The sequence below is a fragment of the Pinus tabuliformis genome, chromosome 1_2 (genome assembly GCF_031772625.1).
Source record: "Pinus tabuliformis cultivar Carrire ecotype Pingquan chromosome 1_2, CPIR1, whole genome shotgun sequence".
Lineage (NCBI taxonomy): Eukaryota > Viridiplantae > Streptophyta > Pinopsida > Pinales > Pinaceae > Pinus > Pinus tabuliformis.
This window is the reverse complement of record NC_142298.1, coordinates 946,314,611-946,329,943: the sequence shown is the minus strand read 5'-3', so window position 1 is coordinate 946,329,943 and position 15,333 is coordinate 946,314,611.

The following is a 15,333-nucleotide window of genomic DNA, read 5'->3' as shown; positions in this document are numbered from 1 at the left end:
GCTTTATCTTTGCTTCGTCTTTCCTTCTTTGCTTTTATTGATCCAATGCTGAAGTTATCCAATAAAAATCTAAGTGTCTAAGAATGAGAGGGAGAGAGAATAGAGAGAGAGCTCCAAAACTAAAATGACAAAAAGGTACCAACTGATCCTCAAAAACCTTTTTATCAATGAGGCCTCTATTTTCTTCATTTTCCATTATTTTCCTTAATTTTCCTCTTCACATGCAACCTGTGACCTTTCACCTTCCTTTTCTCCTAATTTCCTTTATTTTCGTAAATAAAATGCCACTTAATTCCATTTTTCCTTTCCAAAGCCTTTGTCATTGCCTTTGCCAATTTCCTTAGCCATAATAAACCAAACAAACACCCACAATAGGATGTCTTTCCCAACATTAAGCTCGGTATAAGTGTCCCATAACCGTGGTTATTATTTTTCCTTAATTAACTTTTATCACATGTAATTTTCACCAAGGTTGTTACAGAACCTTCCCCCTTGGGGCAACACTGTCCTCGGTGTTCAATGACACCTATAACCAACAAGACTATTGAAAAAAAAACATACTTACCATGGAGATTTATAACTTAGCTTGATGCATTATTTACAATGATTAACCTGCTGAGAAGCAACCCAACATGACAACATAAATACATGATAACCATAATGACATGACAACCCATACCACTTATTGGAGCTTTATAGCATAGCTCATGGCAGTATTTAAATCGATATACATATACATACACATACCAAAAACATCATACCAAACATATACCCAAAACATATATCAAGGACATTCGCTCATCCAGTAAATAACGAAGGATACATAGCCTCCATCTAATCAACCATCTCCCATATAGCTTCATTGGGCCCAAAGTGCTTCCACTACACTTTAACCTACTCGATTGCTCAGTTACGGAGCATGAGTGTTTTTCTTTGCAATAAACATTGCAGTTTCGGCTAGAATTCTCCTGCTGGCTCCACCTTCAATACATACCAATCAATCACATGATCAACATATTTAACATTCTTCTGAAGCAATGACACATGGAAAAGATCATGGAATTTCACTATCGGAGGTAGTTCAATTCAATAGGCTACTAGTATGATCCTTTCAAGTATCTTGAAAGGTCCATAATGGAGGTGCTAGCTTGGCACATGACCTAATCCGCAAGGAGATATTCTTGGGCTTGATACGCAAGTACACCTATTACCCAACCTGAAACTCCTTAAACAAACTATTCTGGTCTGCATAAATTTTCTATCTATCTTGTGTTGTCTTCAGATTCTTCTTTATTCCCTGCATTTCATATTCCATGTCTACCAACATATCTAGTCCAATCAATATCCTATTCACTGGATCACTCCATATGATGGGAGTATTGCAACTCCGCTCATAGAGTGCCTCAAACAAACTCATCCTGAAAGAATACTGGTAATCATTATTATAAGTGAACTCAACCAATGGAAGATACTTTTCCCATGTCCTTTGTAGGTACATCACATACATCCTCAACATGTCCTCCAATATCTGTTGACCCTCTCTTTCTGTCCATCTATCTATAGATGATAAGTTGTGTTGAATGCCAAATCTATACCCAAACCTACAAACAAGTCTTTCTAGAATCTAGAATTGAACTTAGCATCCCTGTTTGACACAAAATCCTTCAAAACACCATGCAATCTGACCACATCTCTAATGAATACCTATGCTACATCACGGGTTGAGTAAGTGGACTTCACTTGAATGAAGTGCACTACCTTTTTTAACTTGTCTACCATATCCATGATGGAATCATGTTGTCTAGTTGTCCTTGGAAAACCTATAATGAAATCCATGGAAATGACCTCCCATTTCCACTATGGAATCAGAATTGGCTTTAGTAATCCAACTGGGTGCTTATAGTTTTCCTTCACCTGCTAAAAATCTGATCACCTACCCACAAACTCTACCACATCCTTCTTCATATTTGGCCAATAATATAACTTCTTAACTGCGTTCATTGCCTTCTGATAGCGTGGATGTCTTAAATACAGTTTCGCATGAAACTCCCTCAAGATAATCTTCTTGAGTCCATTTTTGTCTAGCACATATATCCTATCCCTAAATCTGATCAAGCCATCTGATGAGAGATGATAGTCTACATCCTGTGCACATGTACCTATACCTATACCATGTACCTATACATGTACTCTACTGTAACTTGTGCATGAAATCCATGTACATGTTATCCTATTGAACTTCTCGTAAGATTTGATCATGTAGATCTGTCCCATAAGAACTTATGGTTGCAATGTGATTTACCTGTATCAGCCTTGTAAAAGCATCTTCAACCCTATTATTTTTACCCTTTATGTACTTAATCTAAAATTCAAACTCACTAATTGTTGCCAACCATATAGCTTGCCTAGCATTCAAATTAGGTTGGTTAAATAGTTACCTCAACCCACTGTGATCGCTCATCAATACAAGCCTCTTGCCAAGAAGATATTGCCCCCACATCTTCAATGTATAAATGATCATTGCTAACTCAAGATCATGAGTCAGATAGTTATGTTCGTGCTCATTCAGTTTCCGTGAATCGTAGCACACTGCCTTTTCTTCTTGCATAACGACTCCACCACATCCTCTATTGAAAGCATTTGTACATACCACAAACTCTTTTTTTGGATCTGCAATATTTAACGATTTAGCAATTGTCAATAATTTCTTTAACTACTCAAAACTTTCTGCACATTCCTCTATCCATTAAAATTTGTTACTTTGCTTCTGAAGTGACATAATAGGATATGAAATCTTGGATAAGTTCTTGATGAACCTCATATAATAACCTTCTAACCCCATAAATGATCTTACCTCTTCCACATTTCTAGGAGCTTCCCACTACATGACAGCCCTTATCTTCTATGGATCCATTGCTATGCCCACCTTGGAAACAACATGTCCCAAGTAATGCACCACTATCTGAAAGAAACTACATTTACTGATCTTAGCATGCAACTGATGGTCTCTCAACAATCTTAGTACCGATGTTAAATGCTCGACATGCTCTTCCTAATTTTTAGAAAATATCAACATGTGATCAATGAATACAATAACAAACTTGTCCAGATAAGGATGCAACACACTATTCCTCGAGAACATAAAGGTAGATGGAGCATTAGTCAAACTAAATGGAACTACAAAATACTCATAATTCCCATACCTGGTCTAGAAAGTTGTCTTCTAGATGTCCTCTTCTTTAATGCGTACCTGATGACATCGGGATCACAAATTAATCTTTGAGAAAACTGTTGCTCCCTTTAACTGATAAAATAAGTCATTAATACTTGGAAATAAGTAATTATTCTTGATGGTCACCTAGTTCAACTGCCTATAATCAATGCATAGCCTAAGAGTAACATCTTTCTTCTTCACAAGAAATATTGATGCACCCCACGGTGAAACACTTTGCCTAATGTATCCCTTGTCAAGCATTTACTTCAACTGCAACTTAAACTCTTCTAACTCTAGAGTGATCATCTTGTAAGGTGCCTTCGATGTTGGTGCTTCCCCTAGTACTAACTCAATAGAAAATTCCACTTCTTTATGAGCCGATAACTCTAAAATCTCTACTATAAACACATCTTGAAACTGTTGTAAAATCGGGTACCTACTCAATTCCTCTGCATCTTTATCCTCCTTACCTTTTTCACTAGAGATACGTACTGCAAATAATACACACCCATTTCCACGACTGATTTTTTCTTGCATAGTAGTCACCATCCCAATTGATGTTGCTTTGTTCCTACCCTGTAAGATTCTTTGCTCACCATTGTCATCCAAGAATTCAATGGTTTTGTCTTAAAAATCCACCTTGGTCCTATGTGGATACAACTACTCCATACCCAACAACAAATTGTATGATCCCAATGGAAATACATTCAAATGTGTTGATGGAGGCATACCATTCAATTCAAATTCACAAACTCTTACCCAGTGATGAACTCTCTTCTTTGTACTTCTTTATTCATGCATACACTTCTTATGCATTCACTTCTTTATTCAAACCAAACTTATCCACCACATCATGACTAATATAACTATAATTAGATCCAAGGTCAATCAAAATAGAAACAACTTGATCAAAAAGCTTACAGTCCATCTCAATGATAGATGTCTGGAGATACGCTTTCCTATTATCCAATGCTGCATAGATACAAGGAATGCTCTACCTGATATCCCCAATAGTTTGTGCCTCCTGTGCACTGTATATTTGAGGCCTACCAACCTTATATTGTGAAAAATCTCTCTTGAGATGCTCTTTACCACATATCCAACACTCCAACCATATAGTACCATCACCTCTATTTTGTTGTTGTGACCCATGTCCCTGTCTAGCTACATTGAACTTCTTGTATGGTGAAACATTCTCTTTCTCTTTTGCATTCTAAGGCCTTGTTCTTTTCAGCTGCTATTTATCTTTAGCTTTGTTTTTCCCTTTCCAACATTGCTGATATTCTATCTTGCATTCTGAATGTTCATAGCAATGATTTAGTTTCCTAATAACTTCCTCCAGTGACTGAGGATCATCATACTCAATCCGATCCTTGAATGCTAATCGAAATCTAGTGAAAAATCTCTAACCTTTAGCCTTCTCATGTTTAAGATATGCTACATACCTCAATAGCTCCAGGAACTTAGTCATATACTCCTTATCTGTCATCGATCCCATTTTTAGCTCATAGAATTCCTTAGCTTTATTGTTGTAGTACCTCTCCGACAAGTATCTCTTCCTAAAATTTCTCTTGAACTCATGCCAACTCAACTCTTTTGTCCTGATGTCTCTGACCCACCTCACATCTTCCCACCAAATACCTTCTTTACCTTTCAGGCTGAACATAGCTACTCTGGCCTTCATATTATCTATGTAATTATGAAACTCAAAGAACTTCTTCATCCCACGTAATCAAGCCTCTACATCCTCTGGCTTCTTCAAACCTCCATCAAAGGTAGGTGTCTTAGCTTTCTTAAACTTATCTGGAAAATGTCCCTTGTAACTCCTCCTGTAAGGATGATAATGCTGATCATCGTAGTGCCTGTCAGAACCAACACTAGAATAGTACCTATGTCCATCACCTCTCTGATCCATAGTATCCAAGTACCTTCCATATCTAACTGTGTCATCCCTGTCTGACCTATGCCCACCATGAGATATACATAAGCCCCATTAGTCCTTTTCTCATATCCATGGTTGATCCGAAGTGGTGCTTGTCTCTTCAAGTATTAAAAACTTTGAAGGATTACTGCATTGACTTTTGCTTGTTTCTCTTGTGCCTACATGATTCTATCATTATCTTCCTTGCAACTCCTTAATTATTCCTTCAAGCTTCTCAATGTGTCTTCTAAGTTAGAGGTATTCCCAACACCACACTACTCATCTGTTCCATAGGGAGATTCTTTAGAATTGTCATCTACCATCTTGCTAGTCAACTTTGTTGTTTTCTTCCTCCAAATCATACCATGTCAGCTAAACCAAAATATAAACATAATTTACATACCTTTGTATAGTTTGGGGAGGATACCTCGTATGCAAGATCAACCAGATTAGCACAATACATCTATTAACATAATCATAACAGCATATATATATCATCCTAACCGTAGTCCAGTCATCAATGCATGACCATATCAACCACACATCATGACCTCATGCATGAAAACTACACCCATATCATTGTATTCATAATCAACATGTCGACAACATGCATGCATACACAATACATACAAACACTGACATGCTTATCCAATGCATAATCTACCTATACTCATGATAAACACATCCAACAACACACCATCCACTTTCACATGGCGACATCGCTGCAACCATGACCAAAACCATGCATATGCAACAAGAACATAGACCACAAGTATAAGTAACACATATGCAATTGAAATGAATGCATGACCAACGCACACTGCCCATCCAGTCTAAGGGGTGAACCATGCTCTGATACCACTCTGTAACACCCTCCTCCCATATTTACCCAAGTTAACCGTTGCACTGGGGTAAAGATGTGATGAGAGTTTACTAGAATCTGATTCAACTCCCCATGCACAGTTAAGGAAGTGGAACCAACAAAACACAACCATTCTGACCTTCTGCACATAATACAAAATGTATAGGAGCCACCCAACCCTTCCATGTGATCAACCCCTGCAACAACTTGACACTTCACTACCTTAGATCCTTAGTCATTCCCATGACATGGGAATGCATGCGACTGGAGCCCTCCAATTGCTCTGATAGAATGGGCATGTAAGAAACTGGTGTCCTTTTCAGTTAGTTCTAAGACTGCAACCCTAGATTCTGTGCCATTTTTTCAAGGCCAAGACTGAGGCCATTGCCTAGAACTCCATGAAACTTTCAGGAATGGAAAGTAACATCAAATCAATGGTACAAATAGAAATACTTGAATAAGGACTTGGTTGGACACCTACTAGCCATGACAAGCATTTCACCAGACATGTCACAAATATGCATTTTACAGGTCATAAAAACATATCTGAGTTTAGGGGTCGCATACTTATCTGAGAATCACTAAGAAGCACTGATGCCATATCAAATTAGATTCATTATCATCTATTAGCTCATATATTCATTGTACATTCATTTACAAATCAAAACATGATGAGATCCATACATCATCACTGTCATAAAACATGCTCATAACTAGCATATAACCAACATAAACAACAAGGATACATCAGCCATAAATGCCTCATATGAACCAGTATATTTTCTCATAAAATACCAAGGAGAAATAGTTCTCAGCAATGAATGATTAGGCCAACCAGGTTAGGGACTTCCACATACCATCTGACCATAGATTGGCTGAATGAAATTTTTCTTTCAGTCAATCACCCCCGTGCCATATTCCAAGCATGAATGTAGGACTTAAAACCAAAATCAACCAAGGATTCCCAAGGCTACACCACTTCACCCTCAACAATAGAACCAGGCTTTATCGCAATCCCCACCAGATCACTAGGTCAAAACAAGCAAGGATGCCACTGGATCTCTCCACCTACACCATGAGGTATTTTTCCATCCCAATCTCTCTGCCTTACCATGTATCCCTCCATTACCAGTCAAGGGATTCCTAGACCTATGAGACTCCACCCTCTGGGTTTTACTGTGTATCCCATCCTGGGATTCCTAGTCCCAATCAAGGGTACTCACCACTAAGCTTGACTATGTATCCCACTATTCATAGGTAAAGATATTCGTAGGCTCAATCGAGGTGTTTAGATTCAGGCTTTACCGTGTATCCCATCCCAGGATTCCTAGGCCTTGTGAATAATCTTTGGACCACCCCATTCAACTTTGATTCCATCCAACAATCTAGCTCAACCATATACAAAAGCACCCACCACACCATGGCTATCTGGAAATGGAAAGGCTAGGCTAAAAAACACTATCACACCTGGAAAAACCCATGCCCATGAAAACAAGAGAACCAAGAACACACATGTATAACCATGCATGATAAATCTAGCAAGGAAATCACACATGCAAATCGATACTCGCAAATAATCTTGTTGTAGTTGTTAGAACCTTCTCTTCCTTGCTTGATCTATGCTTCCTCTTTCCTTCTTTGCTTTTCTTGATCCAATGCTGAAGTGCTCCAAGAAAAATCTAAGTGTCCAAGACTGAGAGAGAAAGAATAAAGAGAGAGCTCCAAAATTGAACTAACGAAGATGTACCATCTGATCCTCAGAAGATTTTTTTATTATTGAGGCCTCTATTTCCTTCATTTTTTATTATTTTCCTTAATTTTCCTCCTCACATGCAACCTATGACCTTTCACTGTCGTTTCCTCCTAATTTCCTTTATTTTTTTAAATACAATGCCACTTAACACCATTGTTCCTTTACAAAGCCTTTGCCATTACCTTTGCCAATTTCCTTAGCCATAATAAACTAAATGAAGACCCACACTAGGATGTCTTATCCAATATTCAGTTTTGAACAAGTGTCCCATAACCGTGTTTATTATTTTTCCTTTATTAACTTTTATTACATGGAATTTTCACCAGATCTGTTAGAAAACCCTCCCCCTTGGGGGAGCATTCTCCTCAGTGTTCATTATCACCTATAACCAACAAGACTGCTGAAAGAAAAACATATTGCCCATGGATCTTTATAACTTAGCTCGATGCAACATTTACATTAATCAACCTATTGAGAATCAACCCAACATGACAACATTTCTACATGATAACCATAATGAAATGACACCTTTAATGCTTATTGGAGCTTTATAACACAACTCATGGCAGTATTTATATCCATATAAATATACATACACATACCAAAAGCATCATATCAATCATATGCCCACATCTGATCGTCCATTTCCCATTTAGCTTCATCAGGCCCAAAGTGCTTCCACTGCTCTTTAACCTACTCAATTTGTTGGTTCCAGAGCATGAGCATATTTCTTTGCAATATGCACTGTGGTTCCGACTGGAATTCTCCTTCTGGCTACACCTATAATACAGATCAGCCAATCACATGATCAAAATATTTAACATACTTCTTAAGCAATGACACATGGAAAATATCATGGACATTCAATGTCAGGGGAATTCCAAGTCGATAGGCTACTGGTCTAATCCTTTCAAGTACCTTGAAAGGTCCATGAAACTGAGGTGCCAACTTGACACATGACCTAATTTGCAAGCAACTCTTCTTGGACTTGATACACATGTACACCTATTCCCCAACTTGAAACTCTTTAAACAACCTATTATGGTTTGCATAACGTTTCTATCTATCATGTGTTGTCTTCAAATTCTTTTTTATTACTTGCATTTCCTGTTCCATATCCACCAACATATCAAGTCTAATCAACACCATGTTCACTAGGTAACTTCAACTGATGGGAGTATTGTAACTCCACCCATAGAGTGCCTCAAACAAACTCATCCTCAAAGACTCCTAGTAACCATTATTATACGTAAACTCGACCAATGGAAGATACTCCTCCAATCTCCTTCGCTGGTGCATCACATACATCCTCAACATGTCCTCCAATATCTGGTTGAGCCTCTCTGTTTTTCCATCTATTTGCAGATGATAAGCTAGGGTGAAGTCCAACTTTGTACCTTAACCTGCAAAAAACTCTTTTTAGAATCTAGAAGTGAAATTAGCATCTCCATCTGACACACTCTTCTTCGAACCACCATGCTATCTAACCACATTTTTGATGAATACCTGTGCTAGATCACTATATAAGTAAGTGGACTTCACTTGAATGAAGTGCACTACCTTTGTTGACCTTTCTACCACAACCATGATGGAATCATGTTGTCTGGATTTCCTTGGAAAACCTATAATGAAATCCATGGAAATGACCTCCCATTTTCACTATAGAATTAGAATCGGTTGTAGTAATAAACCTGTGTGCTTACACTTTTCCTTCACCTACTAACATTCCAAGCACCTAGCCACAAACTCTGCCACATCCTTCTTAAAATTTGGCCAATAATAGAACTTCTTAACTACCAGCGTTGTCTTTTGATATCCTGGGTGTCTTGAATATAGTTTCGCATGAAACTCCCTAAAGATAATCTTCTTGAGCTCACTGTTATCTTGCACATATATCATGTCCATAAATATTATCAAGCCATCTGCTGAGAGACGATAGTCTACATCCTATACACATATACTTGTACCTGTACCTGTACCTATACCACTACCTATACCTCTAATTGTACTCTGTTGTAACTTGTGCATGAGCTCCATGTAACTGTTATCCTACTAAACTTCATGTAAGATATGATCCTAAAGATCTATCCCATAAGAACTCATAATAACAATGTGATTTACCTGTATCCTCCTGCTAAGAGCATCTGCAACCCTGTTCTTTTTAGCCTTGATGTACCTGATCTAAAATTCAAACTCACTAATCATGGCCAACCATCTAGATTTCCTAGCATTCAAATTTGGTTGGTCAAGTAGGCACCTCAACACACTGTGATCACTCATCAATAAAAACATCCTGCCAAGAAGATATTGCCCCCACTCTTCAACATATGAATGAAAACTGCTAACTCAAAATCATAACTCAGATAGTTCTGGTCGTGCTCATTCAATTTATGAGAATTGTAGCATGCTACCCATCCTTGTTGCATAAGGACTCCACCAATTCCTCTCTTGCAAGCATGTGTACATACCACAAACTCTTTGTTCAGGTCTACAATTTTTAACACTATAGAATTTGTTAATAACTGCTTTAACTACTCAAAACTTTTTGCACATTCCTCTGTACATTCAAATTTCTTACTTTGCCTTTGAAGTGACGTAATAGGATATGAAATCTCTGAGAATTTCTTGATGAAACTCGTATAATAACCTTCTAACCCCATAATTGATCTTACCTATTCCACATTTCTAGGAGCTTCCCACTCCATGATAGCCCTTATCTTCTATGGATCCACTGTTATGCCTTCCTTGGAAACAACATGTCCCATGTAATGCACTTATGTCTGAAAGAAACTACATCTACTAATCTTAGCATACAATTGATTCTCTCTCAACAATCTCAATATTGTTGCTAAATGTTCGGCATGATCTTCCTCATTTTTAGAATATATCAATATGTCATTAATGAATACAATAAAAAACTTGTCTAGATAATGACACAACATGCTATTAATCAAGCACATAAAGGTAGTTAGAGCACTAGTAAAACTAAATCGAACTACAACAAACACATAATTCACATACCTCATCTGGAATTTGTCTTATAGATGTCCTCTTCTTTAATCTGTACCTGATGATATTCGGATCTAAAACTAATATTTGAGGACACTACTTCTCCCTTTAATTGATCAAATAAGTCATCAATCCTTAGCAACAGGTACGTGTTCTTGATGGTCACCTTGCTCAAGTGCCTGTAATCAATGCAAAGCCTAATAGTAGCATATTTCTTCTTCACAAACAAGACCGGTGTACCCTATGGTGATACACTTGGTATAATTGATCCATTGTCAAGAATTTCCTTCAACTGAAACTTCAACTCTACTAACTATGGAGTTCTCATCTTATAATGTGCCTTCCATGCTACTGCTGCCCTTGGTACCAATTCAATAGAAAATTCCACTTCTATATGACGTGGAAACTCTGAAATATTTGTTGGAAACACATCCTGTAACTGTTGTAAAACTGAGTACATGCTCAATACCTCTGCATCCTCATCCTCCTTACCTTTTTAAATAGAGATATGTACTCCAAATAATACACACCCTTTTCTGTGACTGCATTTTGCCTACATAGTTGTCACCATCCTAACTGATGTTTCTTTGTTTTTACCCTGTAAGATTATTTTCTTTCCATTGTCATCCAAGCATTCAATGGATTTTTTATAACAATCCACCTTGGTCATATGCAGATACAACCAATCCATACCCAACAACAAATTGTATGATCCCAATGGAAATACATTTAAATGTGTTGATGTAGGCATACCATTCAATTCAAATGGACAAGCTCTTACCCAATGATGAACTCTCCTCTTTGTACCAGTAGCCAACTATACTAAACAAGATTTTGCATGCACTTCTTTATTCAAACCACACTTATCCACCAAATCAAGACTAATGTAACTATAATTAAATCCAGGGTCAATCAAAATAGAAACAACTTGATCACAAATCTTATAATCCATCTCAATCATAGATGCCTGGTTATCTACTTGCCTATTATTCAGCGCTGCCTGACATCCCCAACACTCTGTGCCTCCTGTGCACTATAGATTTGAGGCCTACCACCTTGATACTATAGACAATCTCTCTTGAGATGCTCTTTACCACATATCAAACACTCCAACTGTCCAGTACCATCACCTCTGTTCTGTTGTTGTGACCCATGTCCCTATCTAGCTACATTGAATTTCTTATATGGTGCAACATTATATTTCTCTTCTAAATTATGAGGCCTTCTTCCTTTCGGCTTCCATTTACCTTTATATTTGTATTTCCCTTTGTAACCTTGTTAAGATTTTGTCTTACATTTTGAATGTTCATAGAAATGATTTAGTTTCCCAATATCTTCCTCCAATGACAGAGGCTCATCACACTCAATCCGATCCTTAAACAGGGATGGAAATCCGCTGACAAATATCTAAACTTTAGCCTTGTCATGTTTAAGATATGGTACATACTACAATAGATCCAAGAACTTAGTCGTATACTCATCATCTATAATCGATCCCATTTTTAGCTCATAGAATTCCTTAGCTTTGCTATAGTAGTACCTCTCTAATAAGTACTTCTTCCTGAAAAATCTCTTGAATTCATGCCAACTCAACTCATTTGTCCTGATGTCTTTGACCCACTTCACATCTTCCCACCAAATGTCTTCTTTACCTTCCAGAGCAAGATAACTACTTTGGCCTTTATATTATCTGTGTAATTATGACACCTAAAAAACTCCTTCACCTCAAGTAACCAAGCGACTACATCCTCCAGCTTCTTCAAATCTCCATCAAAGGTAGGTGGCTTAGATTTATTAAAGTCATCTGGAAAATACCCCCTATCACTCCTCCTGTAAGGATGATAATGATGATGATCATAGTTCATGTCAGAACCAAAACTAGAATAGTACCTGTGTCCATCACCTCTCTAATCTAGAGTATTCAAGAACTTGCCATCTCTAATTGTTTCATCCTTATTTGACCTGTTCCCACCATGAGATCTATTTCCATATGCCCCAATAGTCCTTTTATCCTGTCCATGGCTGATCCGAAGTGGTCCCTGTCTCTTCAAGTCTGAAAAAATTTGAAGGGTTACTCCATTGACTTCTGCTTGTTTCTCTTGTGCCTGCATGATTATGTTGTTATCTTTCTTGCAACTCCTTAATTCTTCCTTCAAGCTTCTCAATGTGTCTTCTAAGTCAAAATAATTTCCAACACCACACTGCTCATTTGATCCATAGGGAGAGTCTTGGGAAATGTAGTCTACCATCTTTCTAGTCATATTTGTTGTTTTCTTCTTACAAAGCATGCTATGTTAGCTAAACCAAAATATAAACATAGTCAACATACCTCTATATAGTTCGGGGAGGATACGTCATCTGCAAGATCAAGCATATTAACACAATACATGTATAACCATAATCATAACAACATATAGATATCATCCTAACCATATTCCAGTCGTCGATGCATGACCATATCAACTAGACATCATGACCTCATGCATGACAACTACACCCATATCAATGTATGCATAATCAACATACCGACAACATGCATGCATACACGATATATAAAAACACTGATATGCATAACTAGTGCATAATCGACTTATACTCATGATAAACACACCCAAAATCACACCATCCACTTTCACATGGTGACATTATTCCAACCATGACCAACACCATACATATGAAAAAATCCCATTGACCACAAGTATAAGTAACACATATGCAACTGACATGAATGCATGACCAACACACACTGCCCATCTAGTCCAAGAGGTAAACTGCACTCTAATTCCACTATGTAAGACCCTCCTAACACATTTACCCAAGTTAAATTGTCCGCTGGGGTAAACATGTTACTAGAGGCTACTACAATCTGATTCAACTCCCCATGTATAGTTAAGTTTAACCAACACAACACAACCATTATGACCTTCTACACATACCACAGAACCTACAAGAGCCAACCAACACTTCCAGGCGATCAACCCCTGCATCAACTTGACACTTCACTGCCATAGTGCCTCAGTCGCTCCAACGATATGGGCATGCAAGCAACTGGGGCCCTCCAGTCACTCTCAAAACATGGGAATGCAAGTGACCGGGGTCCTTTTCAGCTAGTTCTGAGCCCGTGACCTCGAATTATGTGCCACTTTTTTAGGGCTAGGACTCAGGCCACTGCCTAAAACTCCATGAAACTTTCAGGGATGGAAATTCACATCAAAACAATGATACAAATGTAAATACTTAAATAAGAACTTGGTTGGAAAACTACTAGCCATGATAGGCATTTCATTAAACATGTCACAAATATGAATTCTATAGGTCATAACAATAAATTTGAGCATAAGGGTCTCATACTTATCTAAGAATCACTAAGAAGCATTGATGCCTTACCACAATAGCTTCATTCTGATCTATTAGGTAATATATTCATTGTGCATTCATTTACAAATTAAAACATGGTGATATCCATACATCATCATTGTCATAAAACATGCTCATAACCAACATATAACCAATAGAAATAAGAAGGATACATCAACCTTAAATTCCTCGTATGAACCTGTACATTTTCTCATAAAATACCCAGGAGAAATAGTTCTTAGTAATGAATGACTAGGCCAACCAGGTTTGGGACTTCCACATAGCACCTGACCATAGATTGGTTGAACCAAATCGTTCTTTCAACCAATCACCCCCCAGCCATATTCCAAGCATGAATGTGGGTTTGGTAACAAAATCAACTAGGGCTTCTCAAGGCTACACCACCTCACCCTCAAAAATAGAACCAGGCTTTACTCCAATCACCACGGAACCACTAGTCCAAAAAACGCATGGACGTAACCAGATCTCTCCAGCTACACTGTGAGGGATTTTTACATCCCAACCTCTTGGATTTACCATGTATCTTGTCATTACCGGTCAAGGGATTCATAGGCTTACAAGGTCTCCACCCTCTATGCTTTACTGTGTATCCATATAGGGATCCGTAGGCCTAATAAAGGGTACTCACCACTAAGCGTTACCATGTATCCCACCATTCATTGATCAAGGGATTCCTAGGCTTAATCGAGGTGTTCACATTCAGGATTTCACACATATCCCATCCTGGAATTCCTAGGCCTTGTGGACAATCCTGTGACTAGCCCACTCAACTTTGATTCCATCCAACGATCCAGCTCAACCATATGCAAAAGAACCCACCACACCATGGCTATCCAGAAATGGCAAGGCTAGTTTGAAAAACACTATCCCACCTACTAAAACCCATGCCCATGATATAAAGAGAACCAAGAACACACATGCATAACCACACATGCTAAATATAGCAAGGAAATCACACATGCAAATTGATACCTACAAATAAGCCCATTGTAGATGCTAGAACTTGCTCTTCCTTGCTTGATCTTTGCTTCCTCTTTCCTTCTTTGATTTTCTTGATCCAATTTTGAAGTGCTCCAAGAAAACTATAGGTGTCCAAAAGTGTGAGAGAGAGAATAGAGAGAGAGCTCCAAAACTGAAATGACAAAAAGGTACCACCTGATCCTCAGAAGCCTTTTTATTAATGAGGCCTCTATTTT